The sequence below is a fragment of the Linepithema humile genome, chromosome 5 (genome assembly GCF_040581485.1).
Source record: "Linepithema humile isolate Giens D197 chromosome 5, Lhum_UNIL_v1.0, whole genome shotgun sequence".
NCBI lineage: Eukaryota > Metazoa > Arthropoda > Insecta > Hymenoptera > Formicidae > Linepithema > Linepithema humile.
The window spans coordinates 1,848,158-1,862,685 of NC_090132.1; the positions used below are offsets into that span (position 1 = coordinate 1,848,158).

The following is a 14,528-nucleotide window of genomic DNA, read 5'->3' on the forward strand; positions in this document are numbered from 1 at the left end:
AATGCATTATCGGGCGTATTCGTTTATTTTAGTCGCCGCAGGAGATTTCTTTTTTCGATGGAGCTGATTCACACAGCTCTGACGCGCGCGATTTTTAATCTTTTTTTACTAGTTTTTATCAAGAAAAGAATCCGAATTGCTTGTGAAACTCGTGTTTCACACACGAATCGTAGATAAATTATATAATTTAAAAATTTCTTATGTATACGTTTGGATTGTGTATTGCTTTAAGAACTTTGAATAATTAGGAAAGTGGCATATTTTTAGATCATATTTCCAAAAATTATTTTAGAATTTAAATATTATTTAAATATTTTCATAAAAAAAATCTTTCTACAATAATAATAATGAAATAAAACTTTATTTCTATTCAGAAAAAGTGAGAATATTGAACAAAGAATAAGTAACGTAATCTTAGATAAATCTCTGTATAAATTTACAGTTCACGCGAGGTAAAATAAATCATCCTGCAACAACTAATGCATTTTATAATATGTGTATGATCGTAATGAAAATAATCAGGAGAAGAATTAACAGTATCAGCTATACGCACAAACACTTAAAGTAGATTGCCGTTTTGCAATCCATTTATAACTCTAAATATATAGATAATTACGACATAGCTATACGTTCGCCGATACATTCGAGCAAAAGAGTAAAAGTCCACGGTCAGTTAAGTACCGATATTCAGCCGCAGAGGGTTAGAGGAGATTCTATACACAAAGCGCGTTTGTGTGTGACACGAAACGGTAATCGCTAATATTATTGCTAATACCGCGAATGCGGACTGTTGCGCTGACGAGCTTTCAGCGAGATCTTTTGACGATCGAATGGTATTCGTGATTTATGTCGCAATTACGTCCGATAATACGCTTGCGCGTACGTGTGTATACAGACTGCGCTCAGGAAATAGTTTCTTATGATTTCCCGTTGTTTCCTTTATCAATTTAAGTATCATAAAGATTTTACATTTCTGAACTCGTAAGTACTTCATTAAATCTTTTTTACCGAAAAAATATTGTGTGCGGGTTTATAATGCAATTTCTTAACACAAATACAAACACATATAAAATTGCTTATTATTAATTAAAAAATCTTTAGAGAAATATATATAGATTTTAGAAAAATGTATATTAGATTTTAAAGAAATTTAATGTGTAGTGAGTGAGAATTTGTAGACTCGCGTTTCAATGTGGACTGCATTTTTCTACGCAATGGCTAGAATGTCGTACGCGACGCAAATCCAGTGATGTTTCTCTTGATAGTAAGAGCGTTAAAATGCGCTCATAAATCTCCCTCTAATCTTGCGACTATCTGCAAAGGCATTCGAAGTATCTTGAAATATTGACGCTTAAAACGTAAGGGTGTTTGCCATTTCTGCAATCACCCAATTAGCTTCACGGTTATGTCGTGCTGTTCTGGTGACGGAAAAGCCATTACCGATGAATTATACACCGCATAAATGGTGTCGCGTGTGCGTAACAAGATTAATCTCTTGTATACGAAATGTATTTTAGATAAAGTTGAAAAAATCCACAGTTGAAAGTATAGGAGAGAATTTTCTTTCAAACGTATTATTTATATGTACGTTTCTTATAAAGTCTTAAATTTTTTTTGCATAACTTTTTTTCGTAAATAAATTACATTTATTTTTCTTTATAAATTTTTGTGTTTTATACAATTTGTAAGATCTAAAGACTACAAATTTTAAAAGATATCTGAGACGTATAGAAATGCATACTCTTCAATGCGTAAGGTGCTTTTATGTCGGTCATAAATACATGGGGGGGGGGGGGGGATGCCAATCTTCGCAAATCTTATTTTTTTGGTTGGTTGACGCATGAGGAGTATTTAAAGGTTGCTCGTCGAGCGGTGAACGCAATTCACTTTCGATTCTCGAATGAAGCAGCGCGCAATCAATCATCTTTTTTTGATCATTGCATCATTATTTTTCATTCTTTTATGTTTTATTTATTTTTTTATTCTGTAGTCTGAGTTATATATATAAAATAACTGTCACTAAATATATTGAAAAGAAATTATACTTGCTAAAACAATATTTTTAAAACTTTGATTAAATTACTCCAAAAAGTTGTTTTGTAATCATCACAGTAAAGAATTTGATTGTCATCTTGAATTTTGAAATTTTGAAATCAAAGTTTCTATTCAAAATTTAAGTTTTCAATTTTTAATTGAAAATAATTATTCTTTATATAATTAGAAATAATGTTTTTTAACTTTTATGTCTTAGCTCTTAATTCGCAATTGTATATTTTTATTATACAGTTTTTTTTATTTTGTATATTGTAATAATAACAAATACAAATTAAATCGAGAAACTATCGTGCAAAACGTAACTCTTGCCTAGTACTACAATGTTTATTATTGCATTAATAAAAATTCTAATCTTTAGTACGTTCAATAATGTGGTGAAATTGAATTTCAGGCTAATAATCGCTGTTAGATAACAGATTCAGTATAATTTGTGATTATGGCGACGTCTTTTTTTTTAGCAGTTTGGAAAGGCTAAAAAGGATGGTCGGTTAATGGAACGGAGAAAGTGATGCTTGTGCGATAGTACCACTTACGATGCGATTAGAATGCTCGAAGGTTGACCGTAGTTATGCCGGTTATCCGACAAGTTCGATTCTCATTCATTACACACCTGTTTATTAGCCAACAAACGTGCGTGTGCGAACAGGAAACGCCGTGGCACAAGTATTTTCATTTAATCCGCGACTAATATCTTATTATTTCGTTCGCGCTGAAAAATAAATTACACTCGAAATAGAAAAGCTTCTCAGGGATTATCTGCAAGATTTATTTCAATTATACATTTTTGTTCACCTTTCTTTAGCTGTTTTCCCTTCTCTCTCTTTATTTTGTAAAAATAAAGAAACAAATAGCTTAAAAAAAGAGCTATTTTCCGGCTTCCATATCCTGCGAATTAAAAATTTCTAACTTATCACACTAGGCAGGAATAAAATTTTATTTTTTTGTGAGAGAGCTGAATCGACATTGATTTCCACAAAAAAAATATTTGCCCAGTGAAACAGTGAGTAAAAAATGTTTAATTTGCAGGATGTGGAAGTTCGTAAATAGCTTTTTTTCTAAGCTATCTGGTTTTTACAAGCTACGGGAGAGCTAGTTAAACAGATTTTTTATTTAATCTTAAATATATTGTCGAAAAAGTACCTCATCTGCTATTGACGTTAATTTTATTACAATCTTATAGTCATAACTAAATTACTGAAATCTGGATTATTTATTTTATTAAATAATTTGCGAAATGACAAAGTAGTTGTATGAATAAAAAAGGTTTAATCTTGATATATAAAATATCAATATTAATACATTTCATGATTTAATTACATATTTAAAAGAGAGAATTAAATTTAATAAAAATAAAAATACGACACATAAAAACATAAATTTCACACATACACACATATATAAAATAGTTTTGAATAAGACAGCAAAGCTTAATCGAGGCTTAAGTAAAGTTTAAAATGTATTCGCTGCATATGTAAATTATACGATTCTTCGATCCGATAATGAACGATCGGAGGGATAATCTGTAATGAATAGGAGAAAGTGATGCTCGAATTAGATTTCTATCCGCGTTTATCATGATATCATTAGGTCGCACCGTTATGCTAGTTATATTTACTCGCGCTTCATTGAATCTCGGCTCGTCACGCACCTATCAATTACCCACATACATGTACCCACATCTGCGTGCTCTTACGTGTGCATCTCTAGACTGAGTCGCATTACGAGTTCCAATGAATCAACGTTGTGAATTGAGACAAAGAATATCGTTTATATGGCGTGCTGCGCCATGAGCTGCAATAATATTGATATTGAATTTCTTGGAAAAAGTTGTGTTTCATAAATGTTGATTTTGTGATTCAAAGTGAGATATAATCAAGCAATTTTACTTAAAAAGAGAACATAGATATAATTTGTAATTCTTTATTTGTGAATTTCTTTTTGTTTATCTTATTCTTCATCAACTTTTTATTAATTATGTTTTTAAATAAAAAAAAAGATACAATTATCTAAAATTTAATTAACATCTGCAACTTAATTTTATAGAAAGTAGAATAACAAACATAAAATATGATCGTGATTTTTAAGTTTGACTTCGACAATAATATTTTTCAGTAGTTGTCTTTCCGTATTTTTATTTTATAGTAAAAAAATTAATGTATTTTGTTGCAAAAATGATAAATTAATAATTATAAATTTTGTTTTTATAATAAAAATATGCAATTAGCATGATAGCAATAGAGAAATACGTAATGCAAAACTCGAATTTCATTCTTCAGACTAATACATTTAATAAAATTGATATTTATTAATATTAATTAAAAACATTGATACAAATCGGTGTGTAATATGTACTGATTAGAAACATAGTATGTACAATTATTTGGATTCTTTAAAATGTAGTTCTGCTTAAAAATATCTCAAAATCAAACTAATTTTTACAGTTAAATATATTATTTGTTATAAAATGTTATTAAAATCTTTGATCCTAAACATTCCGCATTGCAAACAGTACAATCAATAAAAATGGAACATAAATGTGCGGTCTTTAAATTTGATTCCGATAATATTTATTGATAGTTGTCTTCTCTTATTTTTATTTTCAGCTAATTTATTAACACACACACACACGACGAGTATATTCTGGCATAGAAATAACGATGTTATTGTAATAAAATGTCTTGAAATAACAGCGCTGATAGCTTGTGTTAGCTAATTGTCTTAAAATCCGTCTCATTAGCACACGAATATCTTGTCCATAATAAATAGTATATTTCTACGAGAACTGTGTTTGCCGAAAGCATTATGGTCAGCATCATAATGCTTTAGAACGATAGATTTTTTTTCTGGTAGAGGACACCGAGCAAGGACACTGCTCATTATCTGCCGAAATTCCAGCAATCGTCTAAACTTGAATTTACGCGAGCCGTAGGTTGAATTTTATTGTCATTTGTGAAGATATCGGTAGGCCGTTGATTATGAGGGCTAATAAAGGTAATTCTGTTTGAACATTTTTCTAGAAAATTGTCCTATTATGAGAAGGCGCGCATATAACGGAGTTGTAAAATTATTCGTGATTCATCGTAAAAATGATTTTTTAATTTTTTTTTCTCCGGTCCGCCGAATGTTCGTCCGTTTGTGCACTGCATTCGTTTATGCGTGCCGCGCGTGCTGTTAATGTCCTGTAATTACGCATGCGACGGCAATTCAAGAAATGCTGCTCCTAAGTGGTTCTGAGTGCGAACGTGGCGGATAATCATGTCCGATAAATACCGATTTCGCTGAACGCGCGACTTCGGGTCTTAGAAATTCCTCGCACCTTGCAATACACACGTAGTTAATAATCTCGGCGTTCTTTTTTAACGAACTCTTGGGCAAGTATACTTTTATATTTCTGGAGAAAAAGTACGTAAGTCTAGGAAGAGAAAATTAAACGTATTGCATACGCGTGTACGCGCTCATAAAACGCACTCATAAAACTGAAAAATAAATGAAAAGCAAAATTTTCAGGAAGTGATTTCCAGTTTCGAAGTTGGCGAAGCTTTCACTGCGCGTATTATATTTACGTCACTTTTAGAAAAGAGCGATAACTAATTCAATGTGTGAAATTACTTAGCTTTTAAGTTCAACATTTTCTTTTTCTACGCTATTTGTCGAAAATGAGAGAATCTTAAGATTTTTATTAAAAACCTATTTCATGTCTCATTTTGCGTTCAAAAATTGTATTTTTGTCTAAATTTTATGAATTATTTCGAGGTTTAAACGTACATATGGTATTGTCTGAATTATTAATATATTTCCATTTTTATTTTGTTTTAAAATACGTACGGTTTAATAACATTTTCATTATTTGCATTCTTTTGAATTAATGGCACTTTCTAATTTCTAAAAATATTTATCGCACTTTTCTCAGTCGATGTTTTCCTTAGCGCAAACTATGCATTGAAGTTCAGACAGGCCTTCATCAAGTGCAATAAACCATGCTGAAATAATACCTATTAAATCTCTTCCTATTCATCTGTTTCCAATCGGTGCGAACAATGGAACGATTGATTCTCAAAGGCTTTCCGCATTTGCGTGCCGTCGAGACTTTTATCTTTCCGTGAGAGTAACACTCTCAGGCAACGAACATATGCTTCGACATATAGTTTATGCGCGCAGCACGCAGTATGTACTCGTATATACAAAAGTACATGCATATCGTACATGTGCTTTGTACACGTTTATTTATCGAGCGATAGATCTAATTCAATGATTGAGGTTTAGAAGTATGCGTCAATCATAAAATCAACCTGTTGATTGATATTATAATTGACAATATCCTTATATCAATATTATTTTTAATGAATTTATAAAAAAATAACATTCATAAAACAATTTATGAAAAACATTAAATAGAATTTTTGTTCTTCAATCATTTCGATTTACGGACATTTAACAAAGTACAGAAAATATTAAATACTTTTATAACATTTATCACATAACGTTCCAAATTTGGTACAAAATGGATTACTTACCAAACTTAAAGTTGATGTTGGTAAATTTTGAAACACTATGAAATTATATACACATAGAATTAGTCTTTTCACTTTCTTGAAACAGAAGTCACGCATTCTTTACGGCGTATTTGCACGAACATTTCTGTTATCGTATTCTAGAAAGATACGTTTCTAAAGATACCGATACATTGCGTTCGTCGCGGTGCATACTGGACCGTCGCGAAGAGATCTACGAGAGGCAAGGATAAAACATTACGTAAAAGCCGCATTGGACTTGTTTTGCTGTGTCTCCTCCCGATCGGCGGCGAATACGCCTATTCTCTGTATATCTTTCCGTCCGTCCTGGCTCTAATGGTAAGCGACGGCCCGCGCTCAATGCTAATTTGATTCCCGTGTAGTGCAATCACGACCCTGATTGCCGATGTTACGCACATCACGCGCATTCCTGCATGTGGTGTGTGCGCGCGTACGCGCGCGCGCTCGCGCTAGTTGCGCGTTTCCATCTTGCACGATTAATTGTCCCTTGGCACGATCGATTGCTCAATGCGGCGGTTGTTCTCGTAAGGGGAAGGAATGTAACATTGACAAGACGCTCTCGAGACGTTCGCGTGTAATATGATAACGAGCGTCTGCAAAAAACGAAACACGATTGCTCTTACGGATCTTACGATTAGCGAACATCAGATTTGACGAGGAAAATTTGTTGAACATGTGTCAGGACTTTGGTTGAGATCGTTTTTGTTAAAAATAATGACGTGAAAAATAACATATTAATTTACGAGTTCTATTTAAAACGAGTTAAGTACAAATATCAGCTAAATTTTAATTGAAATTTGCAAATTCTTAGAAATGTTTATATATAATAAAACAGGTACACTGCTTATTTTTGACATTTCTTTCGCAAAGAAATATTGCAGAATTATAACAGAATCGTAACTATTTGTCAGTTAAAAAAATACCTCGTACGGAACGTTGCACGCCGTGTCATTCGTCATAAAGAGATCATTCTCTTCGATAAGAAGAAAATGAAAGGTGAATGAGGAAAGGTTCTTTTCGCAGTCTGCACACGCGTACCGTTATTAGTGAGTTCATTCATCGTAAATCACACAAGCGGGTGTAATACACTTTTTACTTCCGTCGGACAAATGCGGTGACAAATTGAAAACGGTACTTTTAGCACGAAGCTCTGTTTATCGTTTTTATCTTTCTTTAATCCTTTTATTCCCAAATTACTTAATAGCTACAAAAAATAGATTTATTCGTATTTTTTGTGCACATTACATACATAAATAAATCATTCATAAAAAAAGTTTAAACTTTTTTATTTCTTACTATTTAGCAACAAATTTTATTTTTATTGCAATCATGTTTAATAATTGTAAAGTTATTATACATAAGAAAAACCTTTTTTTTTTACCTCTGGTATGCGTTAATAAATCTACTTAAAATATTACAAGAAAATTATAATTTTTGAACATTAATTGCATTTAAAATAACTCTTATCATCGAATTGTGACGGCAAAAAATAAAATATGATAATATTCAATATTTTATTACGAAATTTGTAAATACGTGTTAGAGTTATGTATATAATGCTAAAAAGAACTAATATACATTCATAGATATGAAAATATAGATGGCAATAATATTCAATTTTATAATTTTGAATACGTAACTATATGACTATAGTGGGAATGAAAGGGTTAATGCAGATTGAATTTTTTGTATTGTTATCACCCAACTGTAGGAGATATAAATATGATTACATTATATATATATAAGAAAACGGCTGGAAAAGGAAAACGTAACTAAATACCGAGAACTTAGAGAATTTAGAGAATTTAAACTTCTTTATAATATTCCACACATTATTGCCGAGTATATTTAATGTTTTAATAGCAATAGATTAGGCACGCGCGAAATGCCAGTTTTTATGATATTCCAAACTGGCGTCTGAAAGCATTGTCGATTTAGCGCGGTATTGTATAAATCAACTTTATCCAATAACACGAGGTGACATTTGGTTCATGCATAACATCACGTTACGCGCTATAAATGGAACGTATATTTGATTTGTTTATGTCGATTCCAAGCATACTTAGATATTTTATGATTGACTTGGCGTCAAAACCAAAGTTGAGTATTGCGTCTTTGCTACAAATTTGAGTTCTGAGAGTTTTTCTTCCCGAGAAGTTATAATGAAAAATAAATATTTGAACTATGCTTCTGTGATTTTTGCGCTCGATATACGCCCATGCAGATAAAGCACTATAATCTTTCGACACTCACACACGCGCGTGTACCGAGAGTACATATGGCGACTCGTACTCGTACGCTTTCACGCTTCATGTGGCATGCATACCTCACAAATTCCGTCGTAGAACTTTTCGAAAGGAAACCTGTCATTCACGTGTGTCCGGATTTGTCAGCTGATTATCTGCGTATTTTGTAGCATGAAGTTCTTTGGAGAATAAACGATATGGTTAAATCTTTTGAAAATTTTTTTAAAAGTTGTGTAGTCTTATATATAAATTATATCGTATATAAAAATTGTATCGCGTTATGCTTAATACTTTAAACTGCTCAATACAATTGTCAATTAATCCGGAAGATATTGTTAAGATGCACGCAATTTTATTTTCGCGATGGAAGATTTAACGAGATTGCGCGTTGCAGTCGCGAAAAAAAATAGCGACCGGAGAGCAAGCAGTAAAAGTTTGCGAGAATCGTAAGATCGCGGTTAGACACGCAAGTTGCGTAACTCTACGTATACGGCGACTTAAATAATTGATAAAAACCGGGTATGTTGAGATATTTATTGTATGATAGAATCGTATGCGAGACTACTTGGCTCTACGTTTGGATTCTTTAGATTCCAGTGGAGGATCGGTGAAGTGTCCATTTATCTGAATTCTTTATTCTTTTGTCTATTTGCATACGCCGAACAGAACGCTCATTTGTAGAAATTCCCCCCGTCAATTTGGGATTAGCGGCGAAAAAGACTGTTAAGCCTCACCCGTTACATCTTTCGGCGAGTATTTCATCAGAATACTTTTCATTCATAAATCATCGTAAAAATTATTCGTTAATACAGTTAGGAAGCATTCCGGCATCTCGCCCGAAAGAAAAGATAATTGATATCCATGTACGATTACCACTTACGTGGCGTATTATTGAATTATACTCGCGTGTTATCTTTAATCGTAAAGACTTCAACGCGCGTACCTCACATAATGGAATTCGATAAATTTCCGGTGTGTAGCGCACGCGAATGTGTGTAACAAAACTTTTTTTCCCTGCCGGGTTCAGTGGCCGAGAGATACATTGAAAAATTGCTGTTGCTTTTAGTCGCAGACTTTCGCACTTTGCGCAAAAATAATTTGTATGTATATATATGCATACTGTAAACTATTCGTAAAACTAGTCAGGAGGAAGCAACTATAAGAGACAGGGACAAAAATTACGAAGCTGACCGGGATGTGAACTCGGGATCCTTCGTTACACGCATCTAGCACTTAGCGCCTTCTGCCCCACGCAGCTTCACTGCTCTTACAATTGCTCGCTCTGATTCTCCCCCCAACTGTTTCTAACCTAACGTGTGGCTTCGCGATTCTATAGATTCTTGCAGTTTCGGCCAGCCTGACAATTACATTTATCCTCGAATGTGGGCAAAGGTTCTCTCCTTTTTTCCATTCCCACACTTCGGGATCTCGACTCCAAGTCAGGCGGCTTCCCTTACTGCAGATTCACGACATATGCACATCTCTCGTGCATTTTACGACACAGTGCCTCGTGCACAACTAAAACTCGAAATTTTTCCCACACTGGGAACACGACAACGAAAATCCTATCTAGTCCCAAGTCCCTCGGGCTAGCCGGATCCATCCCACACAGGGTACGCAAATTCTACCCCACTTCTGAGATCTGTAAACCACTCGTAAAACTAGTCAGGAGAAGAAAGCAACTATAAGAAACAGGGAAAAAGCTCCGAAGCTGAGCGGGATTTGAACTCGGGATCCTTCGTTCCACGCACCTGGCACTTAGCCTTCTGCCCCACGACAGCTCCACTGATCTTACAATTGCTCTGATTCCCTAACTGTTTCTAACCTAACGTGGCTTCGCAGTTCTATAAATCCTAAAGATTCTTACAACACTTTGATTCACCGTGAGAGTCTCGGGTGTGTATCGTTATCTGCGCGCTCGTTAAAAAATAAAAATTAATAGTCGCGAATATAAAGACGTCGAAAACAGAGGCCGCGCGTTTTTCCCGAGCCGCGGGAAGCGCTTAATGAAGCGTACATGAGATTGCATCGGGAAAGAATAGTCGCGGGAGAGGAAAAACGAAGAGGGGCCTTGAGGTGTTGTTGAGATTGCGCGTTGTTCGTTGAAAGCGTTTACGCGACGGTAATCAAACGTCACATGAGAAAATGCAAGCGATATACTATACGTGAGACACCGCCGCGACGCATCGCTGCATTGTCTCCCGCTGACGGAGAATGTCGTTTGATGTACACACAGGAGAGGATTCACCGCATATGTACACTCGCGATGTGTATTTCTGTTGCACTCGCCACCGTATTAGTGATTGTGCAATGCCGACTATCGATGCACGATTGTATGTAGGCGCTCTTTCCTGTCGCAAGATCCCCTCGGAAACTCTTCGCGTTTGAGCATTTTTCGGCTGGTGTTACGATTGTAAGTCGAAATCGATGTCACAGTCAATATATTGATATCGAATTTGGAGTTTTTTTTTTAAATTATGAAAATAACTAAAAATTGGATTGGAGAATGTGTTTTGCTTCACGTGCAATCATAAATCATGGTTGTAAAGAGCTTGTTAAAGAGTAATTATCGGCAAAGCATTGACAATGAATGCCGAGATAAATCATAAGTGTTTTGTAATTTAATGGTATGTGGCTTTTTAGGTCAGATACGTAATGAAAAATGCTTAGCGAAGATTTCAATCACTCATAATTACATCTACTTAAATGTTCGTTACATGTAGACAAGCGCCGCGGCGTATTCTCTCGATTGTATTCTCTAAAGCATTACCGCGATAGAGCTGTAAATTCCAAGCTCTTTCCTGTTTCTCTTATTATTCCGTGAGCATTCTTAGAGAATAATGTAGCACAATCACTTACAGAGAGCGATCTATATGCACCACATGTTTCCTTTCTGCACTGCATAACGAAAGTTAGCTTCGAAAATCTTTATCTCAATCAGACGTCGAATTATGCGCGATTTATGATATCACAGATATCGATCATCGATCCGAAAGCATGATGCACTTTATCAAGCTTACAATCATATTTATTGTTTATATTTTTATTTTACTTGAACAATATACGAATTGATCGGATTTGCTGCCGAGATATTACCGTCGTCAAGTGTCATTTACATGTCTTTCTTGTGTCGTTGCAACTTTGCAATGCATGATCTTGCTAAAAATTCACGCTGGCATCTGAAACTTCTGTTCGAAGGAGTCGATTCTTCGTATACTCACTCTATTCGCCTTTACTATAGTAGTTTAGCAGTGCATCCACGGCTGCATTCTGCACTCACGATGCATTAACGATGTCGCAAGACCGCCGACACACGTATACAGCTCTACGTTTCGCGATCTCGGAAGAAAGAGAGAGAGATAGAGGGAGTTAGATCTTGAAAGCGCATCTCTAAACTTTCCGCGCGCGACACATCCGCGAGCGAGTTCGTTTTCTTTTTGAATGCCCTACCCTAGCGCTCGATGCCGATGCTTCATTCGCCGAGTTCTTTATCTCCGCTTTGGGAAAGTATTCCGCGTATCGCATTCTGCACTCCTAGTGCATTCGTGATTTTGCAATCGACGTACACGTATGCTCGCGGCGCGGCTACTTCACGTAACAACGATAGCACCGATCGAAAGACGAGAAATAGAGAGAGAGAGAGAGAGAGAAAGAGTCAAGGTTCTCTCACGATCCGTCGGTGTAATCTTTGAAAAATCATTTTCATTAGAAAAAAAAATATCACTAATGTCGTAATGACATTATATCCATGCATCATTATACAAGATGCTTCGTTATTTCGCTCCGTAGATTATTTTTGTTCGGTAAAAAATATATAGTGTTTTACATGACGACACATGTAATTGAGAGATTAACGTACAAGATATTAATCATTTCATTTAGGTATTTAATTATTCAAGAAATAATCTACTTAAAAAAATATGCCATTAACTCTGATACATTTTGATTATAATTTGCTTTCGAATATTTTTAATCTATAATAAAACATGAAATTTAGTAACGATCACGTATATATGTGTTACTACAATTATGCGTATATTTTATTAATAAATAAATGATTGTGCAAGCATTGAGCAAGCTTCAATATTCTAATTGATAAGCACAATCTTTCATTTAAAAATGTACATAATTGTGACAATACAAACATACAATTACACAATTATGTATTATTAACCAATCAATTCATGCTATTAATTTGGTATGTATTTGTTGCTATAAAACAATATTAATTATTAAAATTTTTATTATATTTATTATTAAAGTAATAAATACATGAAATTTACGTTGCTTTTAATCTGTTTGTTAATTGATGCATAGATATATTTATATGTTGGTTGCGATTGCTTTATCACTTTTCTCGCGAATTTTATTCGATCCATTCGTAACCCTATCATCATTCATATTCTACGAACTCGTTTCGTCTGGCAAAATATCAATGGAGATAATGACATCGTGTCCATACTTATTATTCATGCGCTGACATGCGCAGATTCCGCCGCGAGATTGCCGCGCGTTACTGCGTGAAAGATGCAGGTGGGACACTTTGCGCCGCGCTTTTTTCGCGTTTCATGTGTTTAATCTTTCTCGACGAGTTGCGGAAAATAATAGATAAAACAATGCATAAAAATGGCCATGCATAATCGTAATTATACACCACCTTTTGTACATAAAGTGATAGATAAAATCTTTCACTTTACATATATGTAACTTTCGAGAAAGAAATGCGGAAGTATAATCTATTATAGCATGTACATATCAAATCTTACGCAGTAAAAGGAAAATTTATAATTTAAATAATTTTGTAAATTGGAACAAAGAGTTTGCGTTAATAAGTTATTGAATGCTTGGAATCTACAAATCTTCTACATTTCTTGAAGTTTAGTTTTCAATAAATTCTTAAATCTTGAGCTTGTAATTTATTTGATACAAAACTCTTGGGTTTTTAATTATTGGATTTCGACAATTTTTGGATTTAATTACTAGACTTTTTTATCTTATAATTTATGAACACTTGCATTCTTCAATGCTGCAACATATTCAGGTAAAGAGAGCTTAGAGCTTTTGATATTTCAAGATTTATCAATGTGCCACTTTCGAACCATTCTTTAATGAATTCTCATAATAAACGACAAATAATCAGTGATAAAAATGATGAGTGATGGAAATTGAGTTTCAACCGCAACTTATTAGCAAAGTGACGTACATTTTGGCATGCATGCCTTGGCACACATAGATAACGATTATTCGAGCAATTTTTGAAATCGCTAGAAAAGCGTGTAAGTTTTTCTTTCGGCGTAGCACGATTGAAAATAACTTGCGAAACTATACGTGTCGTCTTGTTGACGCGTCAATATATTTCATTCTGAACACACGATTACGCGAATCCTATTAGGATGACTATACGCGATATGATCGTTTTTCATTCTCCTTCGTATTTTACTTCCTTATGTACGATGATACCGACAAATGAGTTATCGCGATCGTATTTTACTTGTACGGTGCACGGTGTTTGTGTGTGCGTCGTATACGTGCACGCACAATTAAAAGCAATTTTCCATCGGTCGTAGTACATAATGCGAAAAGTGCTATAATATATTTTGCGACCTGACTTGCGAGTGATAATTTTACGAACTTGGTGTGCGTGTTTTACAATACGCATCGCGTAGTATCCGAGATGCAGTTGATGTATCATAAT

General features: G+C 34.3%; 1 protein-coding gene and 1 long non-coding RNA gene across 4 annotated transcripts in view; one reads left to right on the forward strand and one right to left on the reverse strand.

The window, feature by feature from the left end:
• The window catches only part of LOC105675351 (rho GTPase-activating protein 20-like), a 190,175-nt gene that overhangs the window by 2,739 nt on the left and 172,908 nt on the right, over positions 1–14,528 (forward strand). The gene's annotated exons all lie outside the window — the stretch shown is intronic.
• On the reverse strand, positions 3,033–6,639 carry LOC137000016 (uncharacterized). Its single transcript, XR_010890334.1, has 3 exons — positions 6,570–6,639; positions 3,704–3,846; positions 3,033–3,575 (listed from the first exon to the last, which is right to left on the reverse strand). It is a non-coding gene; the product is annotated as an uncharacterized lncRNA (long non-coding RNA).